The 16,809-nt window shown below is 49.1% G+C and overlaps 1 non-coding gene across 1 annotated transcript; it reads right to left on the bottom strand.

Annotated features, from left to right (window-relative positions):
- Positions 1-200: 200 nt before the first annotated feature.
- On the bottom strand, positions 201-334 carry LOC115803288 (small nucleolar RNA SNORA1). Its single transcript, XR_004023974.1, has one exon. It is a non-coding gene; the product is annotated as a small nucleolar RNA SNORA1 (small nucleolar RNA).
- Between the last annotated feature and the right edge of the window lie 16,475 nt (positions 335-16,809).

Below are 16,809 nucleotides of genomic sequence, written 5' to 3'. Positions count from 1 at the left end.
TACTGATGACGTACTTCAAAAAGTATCTCACTTAGAATCTTTGGGATCTAGTTTTTCAAATAATTCACTTTGGGGCTCTAGCAGTTGAACTGCAAGAAGTACATTGCTATTTTGGCTAATGATCTAAAATGCATTATTCCTTAACACATTTCTCGTATTGCAGTTTTGGTACATCCAGTTTTCACTCATGACCTTAGCAAAAAGGTTAACAGTCTCATTATCACCATTTCAATAAATTTACTGTGATGTAAGCAGAACTTGTGTCTCAGTTTAGTCCCATTAACAATTTCTGGACAATATGACCAACAGTGCCCTTCTCATTAAGAATGAGCCTTTACCTCCACATTTTTTTACTGAGGTATAGTTCATTTACAATATTATATAAGATCCAGGTGTACAACATAGTAATTCATAATTTTGGAAGGTTATACTCCATTTATAGTCATTACAAAATATCGGCTATCTTCCTTGTGTTGTACAATATTTCCTTGTAGCTTATATATTTTATACATAGTATTTGTACCTCTTATCTCCTACCCCTATCTTTCCCCTTCTCCCTTACCTCTCCCCACTGGTAATCACTGTTCCCTACATCTGTGAGTCTGTTTCTTTTTTTGTTATAGTTGTTAGTTTGTCGTATGTTTTAGATGAGTGATATCATACAGTATTTGTCTTCCTCTGTCTGACTTATTTCACTTAGCATAATACCTTCCAAGTCCATCCATTTGTTGCAAATGGCAAAATTTCATTCTTTTTCGGGGCTGAGTAGTATTCCATTGTATGTATATACCACATCTTCTTCATTTATCTGTTGATGGACACTTAGTTTTCTTCCATATCTTGGCTATTGTAAATAATGCTGCTATGAACATTAAGGTTCATGTATCTTTCTGAATTAGTGTTTTTGTTTTCTTTGGATATATACCCAGGAGTGGAATTGCTGGATCACATGGTAGTTTCCATTTTTTGAGGAACCTTCATATTGTTTTCCACAATGGCTTTAGGAACATATTTTTTAAAGATAAGTCATGCAGATGTGACCATCTCCACCAATCAAAGTCCAGGGTAGTTTCTCATCCCTTTGCCTCTAGATGGTCGGCACTGCCATTGCCTTGTGTGAGGTGTCCTGTGGTTGTCTCTTCTCCACTATGGGACTGCGTCTTGTTCTTTCACCTCCGATCCTAGCACAGGGTCTTTTTTTAGCTGGCACCCCATAAATAGATATTGGATTGATCAAATGGAATTGAATATGGAACCTCTACGTGGTCAACTCCAAGCTGCATTCAACAATGACCCAGAAAGACCTGGATCCTGACTGCACAGTGGTCATTGATGGGGTGGGAAGATTACTAAGTGCAGGTGTGATAGGGCTCATGACTTATTATTGAAAGATAAAATTCCAAAGCCCGCAAGGGGCAGGGGTTTGCCTTTAGGATCCACTAGGGCTGGTCTTGGGAGGACCCTGGAAAACGTCACCTTGAGGTCCTGAAACAGAAGGTCTCCTTGTTTCCTGGGACCCCAGAACCCACTGCAGAGCTCTACCCGGCTTTTTCAGCATAAATAGAAGCCTGGTGCCTTGTTGTGCACTGTTTTCACAGCACATGCATTCTAGACATTGGCCTTTAGGCTTCCACGGCAGACTCCAATTTGCAGGCCACAGTGAGCAAAAGCTGGGAGAACAAGCCCAATCCCCACCCTATTCTCACCGACTGCCCTCTGCTTTTCCTTCCTTCTGCCTCTGCCTCTGATCACATGCCAGCAGCTTCAGCCACCTTGAGCTTGTCACTGTTCTCCAAGCTCTCCCACCCCTTAGCCATCAGGTTCTCTCTACCTGGAATGTCCTTTCCTGCACCAGTACCCCCTTTTATACCTACTGAGCTCCTACTCATTCTTCAAAACAATCCCAAATGCCACCTCTTCCAGGAAGCCTTCCTAAATCTCCCCAGCTGGAATTTTTAACTTTTTCTTCTCCCATCCTTCCATAGAACTTATGCAGCATGTATGGTATTCTGCTTGGGTTTAAGTTATATCTCTTACTTCTGTTACTATGTTATGAACTCAGTGAGGGCAAAGATTTTTATTTTACTGGGGATTCGCATATATGTGGGAAGTCCATGGATTTGAACTTCAATTCCTAGGTCTTTATGGATATGTAAATTTAGACAAGTTACCTAATGTGTCTGAGTCTCAGTATTCCAGTCTGTAGAATGGAGGTAAAAAACCCTTTTTTCATAAGTTTATTGTGAACATTAAATAAGATGAAGTAATAACGAAAATGAAATAATAATAATGAGAGCTAATATTAAGTGTTCACTTAGGTACTGATCTAAACTCTTTACAAGCTCATTTAAAACACTTTCTTTTAATTTTAGAAATAATTATAGATTTGCAAGAAATTGCAAAATAGTGTGGAGAGATCCTTTGTGAGGGCACCCAGTTTTCTCCAGTGGTTAAATCTTACACGATTGTAGTACAGTATCAAAACAGGAAACTGACAATGGCATGATGGTGTGTGAGTACAGTTCTGTGTCCACTTGTGTAGATTTGTGTAACCACCACCACAGTCAAGACACAGATCTACTCTATCTCCACAGAAATCTCCCTTATGCTAGTTCTCTATAGACCCACCCTTCTCCCTTCTACCAGTAAGCCAGTAAGGGTGGCTTACTTTTTGCCAGCCACGCTTCTCCCTTCTGCCATGCTTAACTCCTGGCAACCACTACTGTGCTTTCCATCCGCATACTTTTGTCATTTCAACAATGTTATCTGAATGGAGTGACACAGTATGTGACCTTGTAAGATTGACTTTTTTCACTCAGCATAATCCACCCAAGTTGTTTTATGCATCAGTGGCTCATCCCTTTGTTGTTGCTGAGTAATATTCCATGGTGCGGAGGTACCATGGTCTAGCCATCGAAGGACATCTGGGTTGTTTCTGGTTCGGGGCTATTACAAATAAAACTGCTACAAGCATTCATGTATAAGTTTTTATGTGAATCTAAGAATTCATTTCTCTGAGATAAATGCCCAGGAGTGTAATTGTTGGGTTATATGGTAAGTGTATGTTTGATTTTTTAAGAAAGAGTCAACTGTTTTGCAGAGCGGCTTGTACCATTTTACATTCCCATCAGTAATGTATGGGTGATTCCATTTCTCCACATCTTTGCCAGCATTTGGTGTTGTCGCTATTTTTTCTTAAATCTTAGCTCTTCTAATAGGTATGGTGTTGCATCTCACCATGGTCTTACTTGCATTTCCCCGGGAGTGAGTGACGTTGAGCATCTTTTCACATGCCTATTTGCCAACTGAATATCCTCTTCGGGAAAATGGCTCTTCACATCACTTGTTCATTTTCTAATTGGATTGTTTGGTTTTTTAATGTGGAGTTGAGAGTCCTTGGCCAGATATGTGCTTTGCACAAGTAGCTCAGTTAATCCTCATAACGACCCGTGAAGAAGATACTAAGATGATCCCAATATACCAGATGAGGAAGCTGAGGCACCGTGGTCAGCACGCTGCCCGGCATGCAGCAGATGGGCAGTGAGTAATCACCGTGAGCCATGCAGATGGAGCTCAGACCTTAGGCACGTACAACTCACGGGATTTTGGTGGAAATGGTGGGGCTGCTGGAGATAAGGATGGGAAGATAATAGTTGAAGCCAGCAGCGAGTAGAGGGATTTAACGTCAGCTCAGCAGCCCCGTTTAACAGGCTGAGAAGTTGAGGCACAACCGTTGGAACACACTTCCATCTGGAAATCCCAGTAAGCCTGCTAGAATTGTCCCTTCGTTTCATCCACATCTTACCTCTCTCCTGTACCACAGGTTTGGTGAAGAGCTGCCAGTTTCCACTGCGGGGACTTTTTTTTTCTCCATGCCTACCCTTTCCAGGGCACTGGGAGGCAGCCTGATGTCATGGGAAGCACAGGGCCAGGGGTCCCAGCCTGGCAGTGAATAGTGTGGGAATTGAATGCTTTACCTCCCTGAACTTTCCATCTCCACATCTGTACAATGGGAGTAACGACAGTAGCTAACTGGCAGGGTGGTTGTGTGGATTAAATGGAGAGCAGAGGGGGAGAACGGGGCTTTAGTAACACACATGGATTCAGAATGGAGCTCTCTCCTTTCTATCTATGTGACCTTGAACAATGTTCTTAACTCTTCTAAGCCTCAGTTTCCTTATCTGGAAAATGGAGACTATCACAGTTCCTACCTTATAGGGCTGGGGTGAAGATTAAGTAAGATGATACATGTGAAGCATTTGAACAGATCCTATCTCTAGATGAACATGATGAAGCACTTACTTTTTGCCAGAATCTGCTTATCTTAGGTTGAGTTCATGCAAAATAAGATGAGGCACCAGGACAAGGATATAGGTGCAAGAAGTTTACTTGGGAGGGGATCCCAGGAAGTGGAGAGAGAGAGAGGAAGGGAGACGGGGAAGGGAGTTGTTCTGTGGGCATCTGGGGCTCAGAGAGATCATGGGGGATATGCGTCAGAATTGTTGCACTGGTTTGGTGAGGGGGAGGAGGATGCGGTGTTTATCCACCATCTCCCAGTCCTCCTAGGCTGAGGGTTGGTCCTGGGACATTAATTCTGCCATGCTTTTACCTGCCCTGAACGTGAACTAAGCATATTTCCACGACCAGAGAGAGACAGAGACAGAGACATCCAGGAAGGCACGTACAGGGGGCCTGAACTATCTCCAGGGGGACTTGGGTGGCTGCTGGCAGCCTCTGCTACATTGCACTAAGCACTTAAAACATTAACTCATTCAATCCCTACAACAACTTTAAGAAGGAGCACGATTTCCATCCCCGTTACAACCCAGCTCCCAAACACTTGCAGACACGTTCAAGAAATGAAAGTTCCACAGCACGATACTAATCCTTGCTCAGCGCAATGCACCCTGAAATTTTCTGTTTTTTTTATCACGTTATTTAGAAAATGCTATTTGTCACCCACTAAACTGTTTTCATAACCCAGTAACGGGCTGCAATCTACAGTTTTGGAAAAGATGGTGCTCTAACATTTGAGTTAATAGGACAATGTTGATGACAGTGATGATGTCATAGGGCTGGCATCCGGCCTGGTGCCCAGAATGTGCCCAGAGAATGTTACTTTCCTTGCCTGCCCCTCTTGGCAAACCAGAGCCCGTGAGCAGCTGCCTCCCAGGCTTGCAGACGGAGGCCTGAGCTGGCTCAGCTCGTCGCCTGCTCTGACCCAGACCTGCCCCAGTGGGGTCTGCTTAGCCTCCTCCAGGGGGATGGGCACCGTCTTGGGCTGTGACCTCCAAGTCACCAGCTCCCCAGAAGCCAGCCCCTCCTTGGGAGACGAGGTTATGCCCTGTACCCACGACGCGGTCACTTCCTTCCCCTGAGTCCCTCTGAGTGAGGATTGTTCCCCTAATCAGGATGGAGACGCAGCTCATTACAAGCTGGTGAGGCAACGGCTCTGTGCTCCAGGCCCGAGACAGGCTGTCTGGGAGCTTGGCCAGCTTCCCGCTGCCCTGGACACCAGGGCAGTGGCCTCAGAGCGGAGCCAGCCCGCTGGGTTGGTTTGCCCCCTTCCCCAGGGACACAGGCAGACAGACACTCTGCTGAAACTTCCACAGCTTCCACTATCCCCAAAATTCTGCCATGCTCAGACGATGAGTTTCTTCCAACCCTCGGTGCTTCTTGGAGAGCATCTCGACAGCATCTTTAAATAACTGGCATTTACTGGGCATTTACCATGCACTAAGCACTATGTCGAATGCTTTATATGCAACGTGTTACAGCGTGTGGTCTTTACAGCAGACCCACTAGATAGGCATGATCATCCCCAGTCCACAGACGCAGAGACTGAGGCATGGAATGTTTTGGTAACTTGACAAGCTCACCAGGCAGTTAGTAAGTAGCCACACCCAGCTGTCCCCAGATTCCACACCTGCTTCCCACATCACCAGCCTGCCTGCAGGAATGTCACCCAAAGTTTCCCCTTCCTCCCAGTTTCCAACCCTGGCTTCACTGTGCAGCGGCCAGGTGAGTTCCCACAGGTGACTTCCTCTCTGTGAGCCAAGTTGCCCTCTTCCATTCCTAATGGCACCTCCTTTCCTTCCTAAGGCTGTTAGGAGGAGTCAAGGAAATAATGTGTATAAATGAATCTCTGAGAGCTCCCGGTGCGTTAGAAGGCTCTCAATAAATCTATTTATAAAAGAGGCGATTCAGCTCTTTTTCCACTGACTTGACAGCATCCCGCAGCCATTTCCCACAGGCATGATGTCACCATCCTGAGGGGGCATGGCAGCCGATCTAGAAGCCTTCCTGTGCTCCTGGGCTTCTCACTTGTGCCTTGTCTCACCCCACTGCTCGGCCACACTGACGTCCCCCGGGCAGAAGTCTCCAGCATGACTACTGTCTCTCGGAGGGCTGCGAAGAAACCATTTATTTCTTCCAGCAGCAGACCCCTCCGCCCGGGGCGAGGGGAATCGTCGTGTAGCGGGGGCAGAGGCTGGTGCTGGAATTCCCATTAGCTGCAGTTGAATTACTGCCTGCCGTATAGGTTTATAACAACAGTAAGTCCCAATTAGTTGCTTGTTGCTTCAGAAATAATTACTGATAGCGGCCCCTTTGTCTTTGCTGTAATTCCAGCTTCATTCCCAAGCTGCAGGGGTCTAAATGGAAAAGTTGGGCTTCTGGGGTGCATGTGGAATGTTTGCACCGAATGGTGGGTTTCGCCAGGGTGCGTGCGTCTGTCTGAGTGGAGGCGTGCCCGTGGCCGGTTCTCCCCCATGAAGACACCTCCGCGGAGGAAAGCTGGGACCTTGATCCCGAGCAGATGGTGGAGATGGGGCTCTGCTCTCAAGGCAGGTGGGCCTGAGAAGTGCCACCCTCTGCACAGACAGGCCACACTGTGAACCGTGCCTGCGACATGCCCCTCCGCTGCCCCGGGGACCAGTCCCAGCCGCTAACCATGGCAGCGACAGGCACAGCCGGGTGGCAGAGCTGCTTTCCAGGGTGAGGAGGGGGTGTGCCACTTCCCCTGCGAGGACAGAGCCCCAGTCTCGGCCACGCCTCTGATCCACAGTCTAAGGGGGCCTTCCTACCGCACTGAGGAGAACTTGGGCATGCGAGGGACCTCAGGGTTCCCCAGCACGGGAGGCAGGCACAGCGACCGGCCGTCTGTGCTCCTTGGGGGATACGCTCAGGTAAGGCCATCCACGGCTTTGTTCCAGTCTCCTAGCTTCAGGGCATTCTTCTTTGCTCTGAACCTGCTTTCATGCTGCTTTGCCTTTTTAACTTTTATTCTGTTGCACCTGTGAGAATATTGTAGTGCCAAGGAGCTATTGTCTTTGGAAGCCGTGTAGTAATTAGAGCTAACGTGTATTGGTAACTTATTATCTGCCAGACACTTTTCTAGGTGCTTTAGATGTATGTTCTCATTTAATCCTCACCGACAACTCCCTGAAGTAAGTACAATTGTTATCATCAGCCCTGATTTGCAGATGGGGAAACTGAGGCTCAGAAAGTTTATGTAATTTGCCAAGGTCACCCAGCCCATCAGTGGTGTAGCTAGGGGTTCCCTCCCAAGCAGTTTGGCCCCACAGCCAGCCTTCTGACCACTAGGTAATCCTGCCTCTTATTGGAAGGACTTGAACCTTTAGGGAACTGGGTACCTCACAATGCAAATATCCCCACTGATTTTTCTTTGATTGGCTCTGAATAATATGTTCTTTCACGGCCAGCTTTCTTTTTAAAAAATTCTTGGGTTGGCTTTTCATTCCAACTGTGTTCTCTGAAAGCTTCTCCCCATGTGGACCCTCCACGGTGGCTCCGGCCAGATGCCCTCTGTTCTCAGTGCTTCTGCAGCTTCGGTGATGAATGAAGTGGGTGGAGAATCTTTTGGACCTGGCCCAAGGGCCACCCTCATTTTGAGGTGACAAAGCCCTCTTTCCCACCATGCGGGCCAGCTCTCAGCCCTTTCCCATGCGTCCCGTCCCTCTTCCTTTATGACCAACTTGTCGAAGAAAGAAGCCACACTGCTGGGCCAGTAATTTGCTGTTTTTCCACCATGTTTTTTGGTCTCTTTCCTCATGAGGATCCTTTCCAATGAAATTACAAACTATTTGGCTGGAGGAACCCACTGAAAATTCATCCTTTCTCGTGTTTTCCTTCTTGCCTTCTGTTCATTTCATCCGTTGGCCCAAACCACGATGCTGCCTCATTGTCAATCATCTGGGCTCTTCTGTGTTTGGAAGTTCATTTGGAAAATCGGGTCTACGAGGCAGCAACGCTCCATATCATCCCAGACACAAAGGGGCCCTTTGAAGGTGCAAAGGGTTTGGGATTAAGTAAGTAAGCAAACAAGCGTGGCCTTTGAGGAGAGGAGCGTGGGAGGGTGAGGAGAAAAAGAAAACGGCTTCATAAAACTGTACCTCAGTTTATTTAGACGAGGGGAGCTTATTTGTGTTTATTCTGTGCTCACATCCCAGAGTTTCAAGGAATGCCCCTTTAATCTACTCCAGAGGCACGGGGGCTCTTGCCAAAAATCCTTTGATGGCCAATCTTTTTTGGAGCGTCAGGTGAAATGTGGGCTCGGGGGAGGCTGTCCTGTTTGACAGCCAGCATGAGGGGTACCTGGTCTATTTCCCCACTTCCTGGGACTTTTCCCCTTCCGTGGGAGGGCTTGTGTGTGCCCCTCCCTCCACAGCTCTTCCCCTAGTCACATGTGTCCAGAAAAACCTCAAACCTCAATGGGTAATAGCTCTTCTTTTCTTCTCTTGCCAAACCAGCTTGCACCCCTGTCTTAGTTTGGATCCTCCCAAACTGACCCTGAGGGAAGGATTGCGATGCACGTAGTTTCTTTGGGAGATGATTCCAGGCAGCATTATGAGGGTGGGGAGTGAGGCAAAGAGAGGAGGAGGTCCATAAAAGCGGCCTCGTGGGTGGGTAACTGTTGTGGGAAGCTGGGGCTCAGTCCTGTTAGGGACCCTCTGAGGGACTGTGTGGGGCATACCTCGGAATTGGCCCACTGACGTATTTATCCACCAACTCACAGACCTCATTGGTTGCGGGGTGCTCCTGGGTGTGAGCACCCCAGAACCTCTGGCCTGCCGTGTTTGGTGGCCAAGCATCTCTCAGAGAGAGAGAATGGCCCCATGCAGAGGGCCACTGCCACTGTCTGTGGGTGATCTCTAGGCACGGCCAACAGTGATGTCAGAGTGTCAACAGCATCTGCTAGAGCAACCAAATGCTGAAGCACCATGAGCGTCAGACAGAAGAATCACGATGGTCAATATTGACCTCTAACCTCTAACCAATTACATGTCTATTAATCTTATCAGTCTGCCGAAACCGCCCGCTGTCGGGATCTGCAGTATAGCCTTGCGGCTGAGAACATGGACTCTGGAGCCGGAATAACTGTGTTCAAATCTCATCTCTTCTGCTGAGCAGTTGTGTGACTCAGGCCAATTACTTAGCTTCTTTGAGCCTCAGTTTCCACATCTGCAAAATGGGGGTAACAGTAGTACCTATTTGATAGGGTTGTTTTGAAGTTTAAAATAGTTAATATTATACATATAAAATATTATACATATACATATAAAAGCACTACAACAGTAGCTGGCCTGCAGTGGGTGTTCAGTCGACACTAGCCATGGTCATCGTTCTACAGATGAGGACATCAAAGCTCGGGGGTTATCGTGAGCTGCACAGAGGGTGCAAGACCTTAACTCAGGCTTTCTGCAGCCACAGTCACTCTCTTCCTACTATACCACAGGACTTTGTAATCATTAACATGTGAGAAAGCACTTTATATACTGTAAAACGCTCTACAAATGCTTTGGTTATGAGCTGACTGTTTCCTGGTCCTTGTAACAGCAGATACGGTGGTGTTCTTTTAAGAGCTCCCGTCTAGCCTTTGAATTCTGCTGTCTGTCATTGCTGTAGTAGCTGGCAGCGGGCACAGTGCCTGGTTGGACGTCAGCTAAGTGGGTGAGTGACCAAAGGCCCCAGGACGGGCCCCACTGACACTTCCCATCAGAGTTCCCACCTTGGAACTTCCGCTTAAGTCTGGCCTTATCTCCATCACACGCCCCAAATGCTGCCTCTCCCGATGCCCACAGGCCCCCTTGGAAGCGCTCCCTGCTCCGCCTGCCTTCGGCCTGCTCGGGCCGTCACTGTCACCCAAGCACAGCCTCTACAATTTCTCCTTCGGGTTGCCACGCCCACCAGCCCTCCCTGACCTCCCCCCACCCCGGGCTCAGAGCTTGCTCCCACCCCGACCCCGATGTCTGCCTCATCGTGTGCTCCTGCGGTGTGAGAGGGGCCTTCCCACCTGCCTGAAAGCTCCTTGTGGGCAGAGCCGAGTGGCACCTGTCCTTTATTCATCTATTTATCCATTGTGGTACCAGACACTGTACCGCATTGGGTGATTAATTGGGAAATCCGGACACACAGAACGAGCTTGGTCCATGGCTGGAGGAGCTCAGTCTGAGGGGAGAATGGCATGCAAACATCCCTAACGATGACAGTGAATCTTGGTGGGGACACAGAGCTGAGAGTGCCCAGAGACTAGGGTCATCTCTCTCCATGTGGTGCAGTCAGGGAGGCTCTTATGGAGGTGACACTAGAGCTGAACTCTTAGCTTAGGGTTGATTGGGTTGCAAGGAAAAGCAGCCTCCTCTAGGAAAAGCCAGGTGGAGGAAAAGGGGAGGGGGACTGGATGTTAGAGGAATACAAGGAAGCTTTTGGAAACAAAGAGCAGGACCTTCCCCATGGGAGCAGAGGAGTCGTCAGGACCCGTGGTCTTCTCTGTTGTCAGGGCCTGCCTTGCGCCTCTCCACGCAGCTTCCTTTCCCCACATGACCCCACACGGCCCAACTCTGAGCTTAGATGACCACCCCTACCCATGCGCCATGGCCTCACCATATACTTCCCGGTACCTGTGACACTTACCAGCCCAGGCCGGGCAAGGTGTCCATCCCGGCTCCAATCAGCTTTGGCCAGGGAAGCAGGGGCATCTAGTACAAAAAGGCTACCTCAGCCCCCCTCAGTGCTGGGAAGCAAAGGGGAGTGTGTTAATTTCCTGTGGCTGCCATTACAAACTACCATAAACTTGATGGCTAAAAACCACAGAAATTTATTCCCTCACCATTCTGGAGGCCGGAAGTCCAAAGTCAAAGTGTTGGCAGGGTTGTGCCCCCTCCAAAGGCTCTGGAAAGGCTTCTGGTTCTTGCCCCTTCCAGCTTCCGGTGGCTCCAGGCATCCCTTGGCTTGTGGCAGCATCACTCCGGTCTCTGCCTCCGTCTTCAGGCTGCTGTCTCCTCTGTGTCTTCTCCCCTGTTCTTCCCTTGCGAGGAGACTTGTCATTGGATTTAGGGCCCACCCTAATCCATGAGGGTCTCATCTTGAGATCCTTAGCTTAATTACATCTGCAAAGACCCTTTTTCTAAATAAAGGTTACGTTCACAGGTTCTGAATGGACATATCACTTGGGGGCCACCATTCAACCCCCCACAGTGAGAGTCTGACAGATGGAGAAGGGAAAGGAGGGTGTATCGAGCTGAAGGAAGAGCACAAGCTAATAATGATCGTTGCTCAGGGAACAATGACATTACTGCTGCAGGGTTTGCTGATGGCAACAGAGGGGCCTGCGGTTAGGTGGGACCAGACCACAAAAGGCCTCTGTGTGTCATAGTAGCTTTGCCCTGTCGGCAGCAAGTGGGCCACTGGTTGTTCATGAGCAGTGAACGAGCATCATAAAATGTGTTGTAGGCAGATCATCCTGGCTACAGCCTGGAGTTGTATTAGAGGCAGACAAGAATGGAGGGAGGGAGATAGTCATTCAATAAATAGTGATAAAGCACCTACTGTGTGTCAGGCATGTTTCGAGAGATTTGGAGTATAGCAATGGAGAAAAGGAGTTAAGCTGTGGCTGCTGTATTAGGTCTTAAAACTAAAGGAAGGAAAGGAGAAAAAGCAAAGAAACAAAGATCTATCATATTAACTAGCAATAAAAGTGGAAAAGGAAAATAAGGCAGAGAAATGGGTACAGCGAGCGATGGAAGGTTTCTGTACAAGAGGTTCAAGGACGACCTCTCTGGTGAGGTGACGTTTGAGCGAAGCCCAAAGGAAGTGAGGGAGGGAGCCATAAAGTTTCTGAGGGAACAGTGTCCTAGGCAGAGGGAATGGAAAGTGCAAATGTCCTGAGGCAGGAACATTCTTGGCAGGTTCAAGGAACAGCAAGGAAGAGAATGTGACTGGAGGAGACTAAGAGGGAGGAAGCAGTAGGTGAGAGCATCAGAGAGGAAGTGGGTTGGAGGCCCTGGTAAAAACTTGGCTTTTACTCTGAGTGAGATGGAGCGATTTGGGAGCATTTTAGGCCAAGAAACACCGTTGGACTTAAATGTTTTAAAAGGGTTGCTCTGGAGGAGAGATTAGGGGCCAGGAGGAGAGTGCAGTAGGAGGGTACTGTGATAGTAAGGATGAAGGGTGACACTAGCTTGAAGCGGGCTGTTATTGGTGAGATGGTGAAAAGCGACCAGATTCTGAATCTATTTTAAATGTAGAGTTGATACAATTTGCAGATGGATCGCCTGTGGAGTAGGAGAGAGAGAGAGTCGAAAAACTGACTCCAAAGTTTAGGCTCGAGCAACTGGCAGGATGGGGCTGTCATTTCCCCAGAGAGGGGGGCAATGAAACAGCTGGGATGGGTCGAGAGGTTGGGGACATGCTAGTTATTGGTGGTTTGGGAAACGTTAAGTTATTGAACCTTGCTTTGTGCCCAGCACTGTTCCAAACACCTCATGGGTATTAACTCCATTGGAACTCATAGCTGCCCCATGAGATGGGAACCATAGTCACCCCATTTACAGGCGAAGAAACTAAGGTACTGAGAAGTTAATTAACTCACCCAGGGTCCCCCAGGTAGTGAGCTGCTGAGCTGGGATTGAGCCCAGACATGTTCCTGACAATTACAAAGGACTGCCACCAGCTCTTTGAGAGGTTGAGGGGAGGTGGACGGGGAAGGGATATTTATTTAGGAAAAAAACACCCAGAGGAGATTCTGACTTACCTCCACCCAGCCTCCCCTCATCCACCACACCCATCTAGATCTTTTGGCCTGTGGGAGACACTCTTAATCCGCCAGTCCAGCCCCCTCTAAGATGCTCTTGCCAGGAGGGTGAAGGGGCACTCCCCTACGCTGATCTTAAGTGTATTTACCATTTCCTCGTGTTCTGTTTGTGACATGCTGGCTTTGTTTCTATCTACTTCAAAAAATACACTGCAGGAAAAAAATGACTCGGTGGAAATGTTTAAGTTTCCGGGCCCCAAACCATTTCTAAATATTATTTTTAAAAAAGAAAAAAAATAATGAAAAGTGGCCTAAGCTCTGAATAGCTGAGAAGGCCTGTCCAACGGGGTGAGGGAGGATGGGCGGGTGGGGAGGGGGAGGGGGAGGAGGGCAGGCGGCTGGCCTCGCATCCCCTTCCTGGTAGCAGCCGCAGGGCTGCCTCCTTTGCTTCGTTTGTTTGCCTGGAAAGGATTCATGACGGGGGCTGCCTTTTTCTAAGGGCCTCTAGCAAGGACCCTACAAAATGGGTCACCTCTTTTCTTAGCTTCATCAGATTTCAGATTTGGAAGGCCTTTGGGATTCAAGGCCCGGGGCCCAGGCTGTGCAGCCTCCCCGGGATGCCCTGTTCCCGTGCAGCTCTCTGCGGCCCTGCTGCTCATCTTGGAATTCAAGACTAAGTTTAAATTCTATAATTTTTATCTGTTTGAGTTCCATTTAAGTCCTCAGAGGCAGTTCAGCAGAGATCTGTAGGGCGGGCCTTGTTCGATTCAAGAGTTGGGGATAATTTGTGACGGGGTTCCTGACAGCACAGCCAAGCCCCTTTGTTCGGCTGTCAAGATCCTGCATGGGCTAAGCCTGCTTATTTGCTTTGTATTTCAAAATGTCTTGGATACTGGATGCTGTTATGGGTCAGGTAATCCGCCGGATGCTTTCCCATTCATTGCTTTAATCCTCACCCCAATCCTGAAGCCAAAATGTTATAATACTTATCCATAGATGAGGAAACTGAGGCTCAGAGGGGTCACCTTGCCGCCGGTGTCACAGCCAACGAGGGCTCCGTGTCCAGCGCTCCTCTGGGACCCCACCTGTGCACCTCTGGTTTCCCCTTTTCTCTGCCTCGTCTGCCCTCCCACCACCACCATTCCAGCTGCCTCAGCCAAGCTGTGCTCTGTCCTGACACTGCGTCTGTGCTCCTGCAGCTGCTGCAATCGGGCACTTGATGTTAGTCAAATCCAAATCCCCAAGCCCTGCCTTGGGCCCCTCTTCATTCTCCAGAAAAGCACACAGCCGGAACCCCAAAGGCCACGAGGAGGCGAGGGCACACTGAATCACCTCTGCCGAGAGAAGAGGCACCCAGGACATCATGGAAGTCGAGAGAAAGGTCTCCGGCAAGTCCCTATTCTTGTCTCTGAATTATCGTTTCTTTTTGTGCTTTCTCAGGCTAACTGCAATCCCAAAGGTAGGCAGGTAGCACAGCCTTACCTGAGGTCTTGATAGGAATGCAGAATCTCAGCCCCACTCCAGATCCACTGAATCAGAATGTGCATTTTAACGAGACCCCAAGCGATTCGGAGCACACGTAACCACGTCGGAGGTACGCTGCTCCAGATGACGGCGCTTCGTTCGCACCCGTGGCCAGGTCCCAGGCCAGGGCAGGGCGCAGGGGTTCGCCACAGCTGGGCACTGCTCTGCCTCCTCGCTGCTAAGGCCCTCTCTTGGTCTGTGTCCCTTGGATCTGGTGAGGGCACAGTGGAGGACTCCCGCTATCGGTAGGTGACCCCAGCTGCACAGTTGGCCCGTCAGCTTCTGCTGAGATAGGCCCCCCGGGTGTGGATGTGATCCCCCCCAATCCTGGTTTCTTTCCCAGATCTCCCCCTTGTCTGCCCTTGGCTCTGAGAGCCCTCTCAGTCCAGAGCAGAGACGAGATGATCTGTAGGCACGGGGACCGGCTCTGCTCACTTTGCCGTCTTGAGCACTGGGCAAGGCAGCCCCACCTGGTGAGCGGAGGCCGCTCTGCCTTTCTAAGCAGCGTGAGGGCAGCTGTCACGAGAGGTTGCAGCTGGAGGGTGACCAGCTCTGCGTGTCAGTGTGTCTGGCTGTACTTGACCCTATACGGCAGGCTTATTGCCCCATCAGTTGACTGTATTCCTGGCGCCAAAGGTGGGAGTAAACAGGTACCTCTCCACTCACAGCTCAGCTTTTTTCCTTATCAGCCCCGGAGCCCCTAATGAATGGGTGTGGCTGGGCTGAGAGCGCGATTGAGGGATGAGAAAGAAAACAGGTCCACTGAGCAAGGTGCGAGATGGGAGCTCCGATGACAGGCTTCCTAATCACAGCACGGAAGAGAAGCTTCATGCCTAAAGGGAGCCGAGGAGAAAAATAGTTCGTGCCTTTGGAAACCTTTCAACAGAGATTCCTCTGACAAGATAACTGACCACAGAACCCTAGTTTTATTTCTTTATGATCCTTCATTTTAATTTGCATGCTCGATCAGGAGGCTAAGTGCCCGAGCGTCCACATGTGCCCTGAGAGCTACCCCTCTCAGGGACTGTGCTATGCCCATAAATGCATTATCCCCTTGTGTACCCAGAATCACCTTATTCTCCCATTTTACAGGTGAGGAAAAGAACAGTACCAAACCCAGGGACCACAGCCAGTAGGAGCCAGGATCCCAATCTAGCGTTCTGCAGCTTTCTGCATCACCATGTTCTACTACATTCCAACAGAGCAAACGGGCTGTTGTGGGACTTTGTGGAGCTCCGTTTATCAAAGACATGGGTCCTTCTTGTAGAACCCGTGTTTTAATTGGAAAAATGTAGGTGCATTTCTAGACGGTAAAATGCCCTGGGGACGCTGCCTGTCCTTGGGCCTCTGCTCCCACTTCCACCGCCCTCACGGCCCCTTGTGCACAGCGCCCGGGATGCCAGCTGAAGACCAGCAGATGTCACTGTGAAAAGGGAGCACGAGAAAAGCAAAGCCAACTGCCTTGCTTATTAGTGCATGAACACAATGATGCCCTTGATGTTTTTCAGAGGGAGGGGTGTTCAGGCCAAGTCCATTAGGCATGAGAACTAGTCTCCACACAAAGCCCCAATGAGATGAGAGCATCCGTTTATTCTGAGGAAACCTGTCCTGTGTCAGCCATGATCTGGGGGAGAAAAGATATCCATGTGCTGTGTGGGCAAGTGCCATTACACACACACACACACAGACACACACACATACACAGACACACACATACACACACACTCTCTGTCTCTCTCACACACACACACACTCACTCTCTCTGTCTCTCACACACACACACACACACACACACACACAATCTGGCTGTCCTGACACTAGGCAATATGAATTCTCCTGTGAGAAGCAGAGTTTCCATGTCTTTCGGAAGCCAGCTGTGTTAGTTTCCTATTGCTAGTTTAACAAATTACCACTAACTTTGTGGCTTTAAAACAACACAAATTTATTACCTTCTGGAGGTCAAGGTCTAAAACTGAGGTGTCAGCAGGGCTTCTGGAGGCGGTAGAGGAGACTGTTTCCTTATCTTTTTCCAGTCTCTGGAGGCTTCCCGCATTCCGTGTCTCATGGTCCCTAGCTGGCCATCAATCCCATTACTGCGACCTCCGTTTTCACTGCCACACTTCCTTCTCTCCCTCTTCAGCCTCTCTTCCATCTTTAAGGGCCCTGTGATTACATCGGGTCCACCTGGGCAATCTGGAATAGCCTCCCTATTTTAAGATCCTTATTTTAAT

The sequence above is a fragment of the Delphinapterus leucas genome, chromosome 7 (assembly GCF_059928025.1).
Source record: "Delphinapterus leucas isolate spDelLeu-1000000601 "Yukka" chromosome 7, BTC_Dleu_Yukka2, whole genome shotgun sequence".
NCBI classification, from domain to species: domain Eukaryota; kingdom Metazoa; phylum Chordata; class Mammalia; order Artiodactyla; family Monodontidae; genus Delphinapterus; species Delphinapterus leucas.
The sequence above is the reverse complement of the archived record's forward strand: the minus strand, read 5'-3'. Positions and strand labels throughout refer to the sequence as shown.